The sequence below is a fragment of the Peromyscus californicus genome, unplaced genomic scaffold (genome assembly GCF_007827085.1).
Source record: "Peromyscus californicus insignis strain IS unplaced genomic scaffold, ASM782708v3 Scaffold_22__1_contigs__length_63687245, whole genome shotgun sequence".
Taxonomy (NCBI): Eukaryota; Metazoa; Chordata; class Mammalia; order Rodentia; family Cricetidae; genus Peromyscus; species Peromyscus californicus.
Window position 1 is genome coordinate 524634 of NW_026294525.1, and position 12578 is coordinate 537211.

Consider the following 12578-nt stretch of genomic DNA (forward strand, 5'->3'; position numbering starts at 1 on the left):
TAACAAATATTCTATATAAATTAGATTAGACTGAGTATGATTTGAGAAATAAGAGACTGAAATTATTTGACTCTCATGCTGGTTCAAGAAACATGAATCTTCAAGCCTAAAATACAGCATTAATCTGTGCTTAAATTTGTATTTGATTTTGTTTTTGTATTTTTTGAGTCATGGCCTTGCTATTTAACCCATGTAGGCTTTCAACTTGTTATGTGTCTCAGACTGGCCTTGAACTCATGACTTACCCTCTTCTGCCTTCCAAGTTCTGGGATTATATGCATGCACCACTATGCCCAGATCAGTGTACAAATTTTGTTGATGTTTACTGTTGTTGCTTATTACTGGCTATTTTCTGGGTTTATTTCTTGTCAAGAGGTTATCCTGTCTATTTACTTTAGGATAAAGAGGATCAATGTACTTCATGCCAAGTAGTATCTATGACTTTTCAATGACTAGCATCTCCCTGGAGCTCTTAGTTAATGAAGACTTGGGATCTGTACATAGGCTCTCAGGAAAATATGCTATAATAAGTTAGGAAGAACTGCTGCAACAGCAGAGTGTCTGCCACATGCCTGTCCTTTCCTCTGTAGGTTATTTTTTTTTCAGGTTCTGTGGGTATATGCTAGAGGTCAAATTAATTGTGTGACTGTGTATGCAGTTTTGTGTGTGTGCGGGTTCAAGTATGTACACAGCTACATGTGAACATGTGTATTCACACATGTAGAAGCCAGAGGTGAACTTTGGTGTCATTCTTTAGACGTTTTCTACCTTGGATCTCTTGATGACACTTGGCATTTACCAATTAGGCTAGGCTGACTGGTCACTGATCCCCACAGATCTGTGTTTCTGCCTCCCCAGTCCTAGGATTGTAAGTGCATGCCACCATGCAAGGGTTTTTATATGGATGCTGGAGAATCAAACTCAGGTCAACATGTATTTTATTAACTGCCCTATTTCCCCAGCCCTGGTAACTTAATGTTTATAAGAAATGTAATTGGCTCAGAAAGTGTCTAGAATGTAAAGAAGAGATCACTCTAAGCTATGTATTTTTTAAAGTGAGTCATTACATTACTGTATCATTTACTTTTTATTGCTGTGATAAAACACCATGAGAAAGTAACTTAGTTACTTTCCAGAAAGTAAGAGTTCATGATGGTGGAGTGAAGTCATGGAGGCAAGAACTGCTGAGAGCTCACACTTGAACTGCAAGCCGGAGGCAGAACGCGTACCAGGAAAGATACAAGTCTTTGAAAAACCACAGCCCACCTACAGTGACATACTTCCTTCTGTAAGTCCATGCCTCTTAACTCTTCCCAAACAGCCATCAACTGGGGACTAATTATTCAAATGCCCAACACTTACTGGGGGCATCTCATTCAAACCACCTTTGTGTTAGCTGTCCATACCTAGACACACTTCCTACCCGTGACTCCCAGTGGCCACACCGGACCTGGACTCAGGTAGGTGATTTTCACTCTGCTTCCTGACCTCCATTACCATCATCTTAGTCTCATAACAACCTGATTGTGGGTGCCCCTTTTTCACCTAAACTCCATTCACTGGAGACCCCAACACTTGGTATGGGCCCCCAGTCATCCTAGCCCTTTCATGCCTGTCTCTTCAGATTATTCTTTGTCTTACTACAACCTACTTGCAGAGGTCTTCCTCACATTATACCTCCAACTCCCTGGGGACATGGTTTTTTGTTGTGGACAGGATCTCCTTAGCTCTTTCCAGAACCCTTGTGAGCCCATTTCTATTTCTCTCTGACACCCACTGACATGCAGAAGCACTCTATACCAGGCAACCCACAGCAACTACATCTTCTTAAGTTCCAGAGACCATCAACAGAAACCAAGTAATGGAATACCCACCCAAGAAAGATAAGACCAGTTATCAACACCTAGAATCACTTCAATCATCCTAACTCCAGGTGAGTAGACACCAGCCTCCTCAAACAAGACAAATATTAACAGTCAAGACAATATGTCTCCACTAGAACCCAGTAATAATACTATAGTAGGCCCTGAAAAATGCAATGTAACTGATACACAAGACAAAGATTTCAAAATAGCAATTATGAGTATGTTCAAGGACCTTAAAGAAGATATGAATAAATCCTTCAATTAAGTCTGTGAAAAGACAAACAGTATAATGAAGTGATAAAAGCAGTTCAAGACATGAAAGTATAACAGAATTACTAAAGAAAACTCAGACAGGTAAAACTGGAAATGAAAAATTTTAGAAAGGAAAACAAACAAATAAAAAACCTCAAAGGTAAGCCTCACCGAAAGAATACCAGATATGGAAGAGAGAATCTCAGACATTGAAGACAAGGGAGAAGAAATGGATACCTAAAATGCAAAGAAAATACAAATGGAGAAGAAATGGATACAAAGAAAATGTTGAATATAAAAATATCCAGGAAATCTGGGACACTATGTGTGGTGATATTGTGTTCCTCAAAATATTGTGCACCCTAATAAACTTATCTGGGGTCAAAGAACAGAACAGCCACTAGATATAGAGGCCAGAAAATGGTGGCACACAGGCCTTTAATCCTATCACTTGGGAGACAGAGATCCATCTGGATCTCTGTGAGTTTAAAGCCACACTGGAAACAGCCAGGCATGGTGACTCATGCCTTTAATCCCAGGAAGTGAGCCTTTAATTCCAGGAAGTGATGGCAGCAAGCAGAAAGGTATATAAGGTGTGAGGACCAGGAACTAGCCTGGTTAAGCTTCAGGCTTTCGAGAAGCAGTTCACCTGAGATCCATTGGGATAAGGACTCAGAGGCTTCCAGTCTGAGGAAACAGGATCAGCTGAGGAATTGGCAAGGTGAGGTGGCTGTGACTTGTTCTGCTTCTCTGATCTTCCAGCATTCACCTCAATACCTGGCTCCAGGTTTGTTTTTATTAATAGAACACTTTAGAGATTTGTGCTACAACTATTAAAGACAAAAATCTACAAATAAGAGGAATATATGAAGAAGGAGAAACCTAAGCCAAATGCACAGAAAATATTTTCAACAAAATTATAGAAGTAAATATTCCTAACCTAAACAAGAAGGTGTCTACAATGTACAAGAAGCATACAGAATACTAAATAGACTGGACCAGAAAAGAAATTTCCCATGACACTTGATAAACAAAACACTAACTGTACAGAACAAAGAGAGAATATTAAAAGTAGCAAGGAGAAAAGAATAAGTATTTCAGTGGAAACTCTAAAATCTGGAAGGGCCAGGATAGATGTTCTACAAACTCTGAGACCACAGGTGCAAGTCCAGACTGCTATGTTCAGAAAAACTATCAATCACAATAGAAAAAGAAAGAAAAACATTACATAATAAAATCCAAATGAAATAGTATCTATGTACAAATTCAGCTCTCAAGAAGGCTCTAGAAGGAAAACTTCAATCTGAAGAGGTTAATCACACTCAAGAAAACACAATAAATAAATAATAATATCACACCAGTAATTTGAAAGAGAGGTAAAAACCAACACTATAATAACAAAACAATAGGAATCAATAAACACTGCTCATTGATAACTCTCCATCAATCCATTCAATTACAAAATAAAAAGACATAGATTAACAGAATGGATGTGAAAACAGGATCCACCCTTTTGCTGCATCCAAAAACACACCTTACTATCAAGTATAGATATCACCTCAGGGAAAAGAATGAAAAAAGATATTCCGGGCAAATGGACCTAAGAAGCAAGCTGGTATAGCCATTTTAATACTTGACAAAATAGACTTCAAAACAAAACCAATCAGAAGAGATAGAAAAGGGCACTAAATACTCATCAAGGCAAAAATCCACCAAGAAGACATTGAAATTCTTAACATCTGTGCACCAAAAAACAAACAAACAAACAAATAAACAAACAAACAAACAAATAAACAAAACAAAACAGAAACCAATGGCATCAATGCCAATAAAAGAGACAATACTGTTTGTCTTTGTTTAGGGGTTTGGTTACAAATTGTTATTGGCCATAGTCAATCTCTTTCTCAAAGAAGAAAGGAGCATATGATCTAGAAATGTAGGATATAATGGTAGGATAAAAGGATAGATTATTGAATCTACTTTTAAAAAGCAACAACTTATTTGGAATATTTTATATTGCTATAGATTTTAGTTTATTGATACAAATTTAAAGTTAATTTTGTTATACTGTATGTATATTTCTACTCTTGTTTAAGGTACTATCTTTATGCAATTCATTTAACATTGTAAAATACAATTAAGAAATACAGATTAATAGTCATCTATGGTAATCAAACTTATAGTCATGTTAGTTAAGTTTTTTAGGTATACAAAGATATATTTCAATTAGTTAAGTAATCTTCAAACACTTCAAAGACCTACAGATTATAGCATTTAAAATGTTTTAAGAACTTAGAATTTTCTGGAAAGTGAGACACATCTGCTCCTGGCAGCACCAGTTACTTCAAAGAGGATGATGGGCATCAAAGAAACTCATTATGGAGTTTGCTTTCTTTGTGGCAAAAGTTAGTCACTGGACAAAAAGTACCCTTGCTTTGACTGCTTGACAGGATGCTGTATAAACTGGACATGCAGGACCCATAGGAAGGTGACCACTGAACTTTGCAAGGCAAGATGGTCCTTCAGGTTCCTGCTTCACAGAAGAAACTGCCAGACATTCTACAGGACATGGGGAGAAGTGACTGACGAACTTTGCCTGAATGGTGGAACAGTCTTTAAAATTTCCTGCTTCACTGAAAGCTATTCCAGAGACTCTAGGCCTGTAGGCTGAAGATAGATGCCCCAATGTTACAGAGGAACTTTGGATGGCTGTCTAGGCAGCCAGATGTTACTGTCATTTCTAGAATTATGCAAGTTGCTTGCAATGCACTTCCTCTTTACTCAGGTAATATTATATCCTTCTGGGATCTTTGTTGGCATTGAAGACTAGATAGTTATAATTATAGTTTTCCTTAGTCATGATAAAAGATAAGTTAGATATAAAACTTTAGACTCACAAAATACGATAGATGACAAATATTTTCTTTAATTTCATCAAATACAATTTTGCCAAATACAAATAGACTAGATATTGCAACTGTAATTCTTGCTTGATAATTGTTTTGCTATATATTATTTTCTATGTTAAAGTTAAAACTTTCTTTTTTGATTAGACAGAAAAGGGGAAGTGCTATGGAATGTCTTTCCATATGCTGTGAATATGTGTGGCTCCTATGGATAATAAATAAAGCTGTTTTGGCCTATGGCAAGCAAGATTACAGCTAGGAGGGAAAGCCAGAGATACAGAGAGAAGGGCAGCGTCAGGAGAGATACCAGCTGCTGCCCATGAAGCAACAAAATGCCAGCAGACTGGTAACGCCATAGTTAAATGGCAACATAGAGATTAATAGGAATGGGTTAATTTAAGATGAAAGAACTAGCTACCAAGAAGCCTGAACCATAGGCCATACAGTTTGTAATTAATATAAGCCCCTGTTTTTTTCTTGGGAGCAAGCAGCTGTGGGACCAGGCGGGGCACAGGAAAACTTCCAGCTACACACTATTATAGCTAAAATCATATATTGACCCTCACACAGTGATAGTGGGTGACTTAAATACCCCATTGTCTTCAATAGACAGGTCATCCAAACAAAAATTAAACAGAGAAATGCTGGTGCTAAATGCATAAATCTAGCTGATATCTATAGAACATTTCATCCTAAAAAAAGAATATATCTTCTCAGCAGCTTATGGATTTTTTCCTAAAATTGGCCACATATTCAGACACAAAGCAAGTCTCAACAGATATAAGAAAATTGAAATGATACCCTGCATCCTATCTGACCACCTTGGATTAAAGAGGATATCAACAATAGCAGAAAGAACAGAAAGCTTACAAACTCATGGAAACCAAACAACTAACTACTGAGTGAATCAAGACAGAAATCATGATGGAAATTAGAACCTTTATAGAACTGAATGAAAATGAAAGCATAACATATTTAAATCTATGGACATGATGAAGGCAGATATAAGAGGTAAGTTCACAGCACTAAATGTGTACATAAAATATTGGACAGATCTCATATTAGTAACTTAACAGAACACCTGAAATATCTAGAACAAAAAGAAGAAATGACATCTAAAAGGAGTAGATGGCAAGAAATAACCAAACTCAGAGCTAAATTCAATAAAATACAAACAAACAAATAATACAAAACATCTACGAAAGGAAGAGTTGGTTCCTTAAGAAAATTGAGATTGATAAACCCTTAGCCAAATTAACAAAAAGATGGAGCCAGAATTTCCATATGAATAAAATTCAAGATGAAAAGTGGGACAGAAAATCATAAGGAAATATTGTAGAAATTTGTACTCTGCAAAAGTGGAAAACCTAAAAAAAAGATAAATTTCTTGATATAGATGATCTGTCAAAATTAAATCAAGATCAGATAAGCAACTTAAAGATACCCATAATCCCAATAAAATAGAAGCAGTAATTAAAAATCTCCCAAGCAAAAAAGGTTCAGGGCCAGACAGATTCAGCTCAGAATTCTACCAGACATTAAAGAAGAATTTTGACCAATACCTCTCAAATTATTCTTTAACATAGAAACTGAAGGAACATTGCCTAACTTTTTGAGGTCACAGTTACTCTGATACCTCAGCCATATAAAGACCCAACAATAAAAGAAAATTACAAATACCTCTTATGGACATATGTTCTTAATAAAATACCTACAAATTATATTAGTCAGAGTTTTCTAGAGTAACTGAATTTATAGAATGAATCTATATTAATAGAGAAAGGAAATTTATTAGAATGGTTTACAGACAATGGTTCAGCTAGTCCAGCAATGGCTGTCTGCCAATGGAAGGTCCAAGTATTCAATAGTTGTTCAGTCAATGAGGCTGGATATCTCAGCTGCTCTTCAGTATATTCCAAAATCCTGAAGAATAGGCTCTAATGCTAGTGAAGTAGTGGACTTGCTAACAAGGGCAAGAGCAAGCAGGCAAATAGAGCAAGCCTCCTTCTTCCATGTACTTTATATAGGTTGCCAGCAGAAGGTGTGGCTCAGATTAAAGGTGGACTTCCCATCTCAAAGATCAAAATTAGAAATGGGTCTTTCCACTTTAAATGATTAAATTAAGAAAAAATCCCTCACATGTGTGTCTAGCATTTGTGTTTTAGATATTTCCAGATGTAGTCAAGTTATCAACAGCCATCACAAGTCCACCACTTCTCAACTTTACACACAGTTGTGTATCCTTATGTCATACTTAACTTCCAAATAAAAACAGTAATGAGGTAACAATTATGTTTAACACGGTGTAACTATGCCACATACAAACAACCACATTTGCAAATGTATTATAAATTTAGAATACATGGTAATTTCCACTGAGAAACATTCTTTTAGCATATCAAATTTAAATATGATAACCATTGATATTCTCTTAATTGATTTTACATTTTATGATAAAGAAATTGAGGAAAGAAAACACAAATATGTGTACAAACACATTCTTAACAAAATATGATGAAACATTCATGTTAATTATAATCCTAATTTCTTGGAATTGGTCACTTGGCCTCAGTTGACATTTATTACTACTTTCCTCTACTACCCATTCTCCATATCTTTCACCCTTCCTAAGTACCCCAGAAGGTTTTGGCTCCTTTCCTGGAGGAGTGACCTACACCTTCATTCCTGAAGGATCTGTGCTCATTGTCATCCTCCTTGGATTAGATTTTTGCAATTTATTATTGATTTTAATAAAAGGAGATGGTAGCAATAAGAGATACTCTAAAGGATCTCCTCTACTCCAGACATAATCTATCTTTCCTCCATTGTGGAGAAGCAATCCAATTCCCCCCTGGTAATTTTGAACAATCACCTCATTCCTGAGCACTATTATTTCTTTCTTAGCCTGTTGGTATCAGAAGCCCAAAGTGGTCAGGAGAAAATACTTTTGGATCATTGGAATGTTTGTTGTGGCTCCTGGCAGGATCACAAACCAAAGCCAAAGACACATAAAAAAGATGATCATGATCAAGTAGGCTTCAGCCCAGAGATGTAGAGATGTTTCAACATGCATAAATTGATAAACATAATGTACCCCCATAAGCAGACTGAAAGATAAAAATGGCATGATCAAGCTGGGTGGTGGTGGAGCATGCCTTTAATCCTAGTACTTGGGAGGCAGAGCTGGTGGATCTCTGACAGTTTGAGGCAAGCCTGGTCTACAGAGCAAGATCCAGGACAGGCACCAAAACTACACAGAGAAACCCTGTCTTGAAAAACAAAACAAAAGAAACAAACAAACAAAAAGGCATGATCATCTCATTAGATGCAGAAAAGGTCTTTGACAAAAATCAACACTTTTTTTATGATAAAATCCTTGAGAGACTAGGGATACAAGGAACATACCTCAACTTAGTAAAGAAAATTTACAGCAAGACCACAGCAATAATCAACTTAAAAGGAGAGAAACTCAAAGCATTTCCCCTTAAGTCAAAAACAAGACAAGGATATTCACTGTCTACATACTTATTCAATAAAGTACTTGAAGTCTTAGCTTGGGCAATAAGACAGCTTAAAAAATATCAGGGATATAAAAGGAAAGGAAAAAGCCAAAGTATCTTTATTAGCAGATGGTATGACTTTATACACAAAATACTCTAAAAAATCCACCAGGAAACTTCTACAGTTGGTAAGCAATTTCATCAGAATAGCAGGATACAAAATTAACACATGAAAATCAGTAGGCTTCTTGTATAAACATGACAAACAGATTGCAAAAGAAACCAGGGAATCAATATTTTTCACAATATCCTAAAAACAAAAACAAAACCCAAAAATATCTTGGGATAACTGTCACCAAACAAGTAAAAGACCTGTATAATAAACATTTTAAGACACTGCAGAAGACATCAGAAGGTGTAAAGATCTCCTTTGCTCATAGATCTGCCAGTATGATTAAAATAATGAAAATGGCCATTCTACCAAAAGCAATCTACAGATTCAATCCAATCTCCATTAAAACTACAACACAATTATTCACAGAAATTGAAAGACTAATTTTCAGCTTCAGAAAACTTAGGATAGTTAAAAACCAATTCTAAATAATAGAAGAACTTCTAGAAGTATCACCAATCCTGATTTCAAATTGTACTACAGAACAATTTTGTTTTGTAAAACAAAAACAAAAAGCAACATTGTAGAGCATAAAAACAGACACATTGATCAATAAAATAAAATTGCAGACCCAGACATAAGTCCACACACCTATGGACACTTGATTTTTGATAAGCCAGAAATACACACTGGATGTCTGCATATAGAAGAATGCAAATAGATTCATACCTATCATCCTTCACAAAACTTAATTCCAAATGGATCAAAGACCTCAACATAAGGCCAGATACCCTGACTCTGATAGAAGAGATTGTGTGGAATAGTCTTAAACTCACTGGCACAGGAAATGTCTTTCTGAGTGAATAACACAGGCACTAAGAACAATAATTAATAAATAGGACCTCATGAAGCTACAAAACTTCTTTATGTCGAAGAATACCATCATTCAGACAAAGAAGCAGGCTATGGAATGGGAAATGACCTTTACCAATTATGCATCCAGTAGAGGGTTAATATTTAAATTATATAGAGTACTTAAAAAATGGACATCAAGAAAACAAATAACCCTCTAAAAATGGGGCATAGAACTAAGCAGAGTTCTCAAAAGATGAAAGATAAATGACTGAGAAACAGTTAAAGAAATGTTCAATATCCTTAGTCAACATGGAAGTGCTAAATAAAGCTACTTTAAGATCACATCTTACCAGGACCTGTCCCTGGCATCAGAATTGGCTTTTGGGAACCCCTTCCCAATGCTGGGATGCCTCGCCCAGCCTCGATGCAGGGGAAGGAGCTTTATCCTGCCTCAACTTGATATGCCATGCTTTGTTGACTCCCATGGGAGGCCTGTCCCTTTCAGAATGACAGAGGAGTAGATGAGGGGTAGATGGGAGGTGGGGGGAGGGAATGGGAGGAGAGGAAGGAGGAGAAACTGTGGTTGGTATGTAAAATAATTGAAAAAGTTAATAAAATCTCTCTTCTTGCATCAATCAGAATGTCTAAGTTCAATAAAACAAATGACAGCTCATGATCATGAGGTTATAGAGTAATGGGAACAATCAAACATTGCTGTTGGGAATGCAAACTTGTACAACCACTGTGGAAATCAGTGTGGAAGTTACTCAGGAAGCTCGGAATAGACTTATTTCAATATCCAGTTGTACCACTGTCTTAGTGTTCTATTGCAATGAAGAGACACCATGACCATAACAACTCTTATAGAAGAAAACATTTAATTGAGGTTCACTTACAATTTCAGAGGGTTAGTCCCTTATTGTTATAGCAGGGAGCATGGCAGAATACATAAAGACATGGTTCTGCAAAGGTAACTGAGAGTTCTACATCTGGAGCATCAGGAAGAGAAAGACATTGGGACTGGCTTGGGCTTTTGAAACCTCAAGGCCCACCCCCAGTGACACACTTCCTCCAACACTTCCTTATAATCCTTTCAAATAGTGCCACTCCCTGGTGACCAAGCATTCAAATCTATGAGGCTATGGGGGCCATTCTTATTCAAACCACCACATCACTCTTGGGTATATACCAAAAGAATGCTTCATCCTACAACAGAGATACTTGATCAACTATGTTCACTACTGCTCTGTTTATCATAGCACAAACTGGAAAGAACCTACATATCCATCAATAGATTAATGGATAATGAAAATGTCATGAATTTACACAACAGCATATAATTCAGCTGTTATAAAATTGAAACCATGAAGTTTCAGTTAAATGTAGAAGCTAGAAAAAAATTGTCCTGGATGAGGTAACCTAGACCTCAAAATATAAATATTATATGTGTTTCTTATATGTGATGCCTTTGATAGGCACACTATAATCCATATAACCACAGAGGCTATATAGTGAATGAGAGACTAGGAGAGAGAGGAGAGGACCTACCAAGGAAGGAGAAGTAGAATATATGGTTTTGGAGAGACAGGGGAGAGATTGGAAGAGGAGGATTAAGTGAGGAGGAGGAGGAGGCAAAGAGGGTAATGGAGGGAAAATGGGGAGAGACAGCTAACACTGAGGGCCATTAAGGGGATCATATGGTAACACACTACTGTAGAAGCTTCTTAAAATATATACATATGTGAAGTAAATCTAAGTGGATTCACCAAATAACAGGGGAGAGGATGATCCAGTAGACATCTTTCACTACCAAGTAAAACCTACAGTGCCAGGAATGAGTTACATCTAGTTGTGTTCTTGGCAAAAGGGTCCCCAGGGAAGTCCCTAAACATCTCAGGATACTGTCAAGTTTATTGATTGCTTTCCACAAACTGAGAGTAGGGCTCTATTGCTGAAGACAACACTTATATATCTCATTGAAGACAGAGAAGTTGAGCTGGTGCCTAACTAGAGACTTTGCCCCTACTGACTAGTGTTTGTGGTATTGGAAGGTACCCTACAAGCTACCAGTAAGCGGTAAACACCAAGCCAACTACAAATCCTGTGATCTACAATACTATCCTGCCTGCATGATATACCAGTACAATAGTGGCACAAAGCTGTGGGAATAACTGGCCACTACCTGATTGAATTTAAGGTCCACTTCCTGAGATAGAACCCATGACTGTTGCTACTCGGCCAAAATCATGAAATGAGACAGGCCATGGGCCTAGGGGAAATCCAAATACTATTGTTTTGTCAAAGGAGCACAGCAACATAGATCAGCATCTGGCTCAGGCATCACAGAGAGGCTTTCTCTTGAAGATGGGAACTAATACAGAGACCTACTACTGAACAATATACAGAGTTAGAGACACTTTAGAATGCTCATTACTAAATGGGATGTCATTATCAAACTCCTTCCCTCAGGGATCAGGGACCTGCTGTGGGATGGTCTGTATGTCAAGTGTGTTGCTGATTGGTCAATAAATAAATCACTGATTGGCCAGTGGCCAGGCAGGAAGTATAGGCGGGACAAGGAAGAGAATAAAGCTGGGAAGTGGAAGGCTGAGTCAGAGAGACACTGCCAGCCGCCACGATGACAAGCATCATGTGAAGATGCCGGTAAGCCACGAGCCACGTGGCAAGGTATAGATTTATAGAAATGGATTAATTTAAGCTGTAAGAACAGTTAGCAAGAAGCTTGGTATGGCCATACAGTTTGTAACCAATATAAGTCTCTGTGTTTACTTGGTTGGGTCCCAGCGGCTATGGGACTGGCAGGTGAGAGAGATTTGTCCTGACTGTGGGCCAGGCAGGAAAACTCTAGCTACAGGGACCTATGTAGAAGAGAAGGCAGAAAGATTCTAAGAGCCAGAGGTGATAAATAATATCAAAGCCTTTCAGACACAATAGGCGTGACACACATATGAACTCACAAAGATTGTAGCAGCATCCACAGGGCCTGTACATGTTCAAATCAGATTGGGTCCCGGGCACAGAGAGTGAAGGAGCTACCACTTCTCACCAAGAAACTACCTCCAATTGA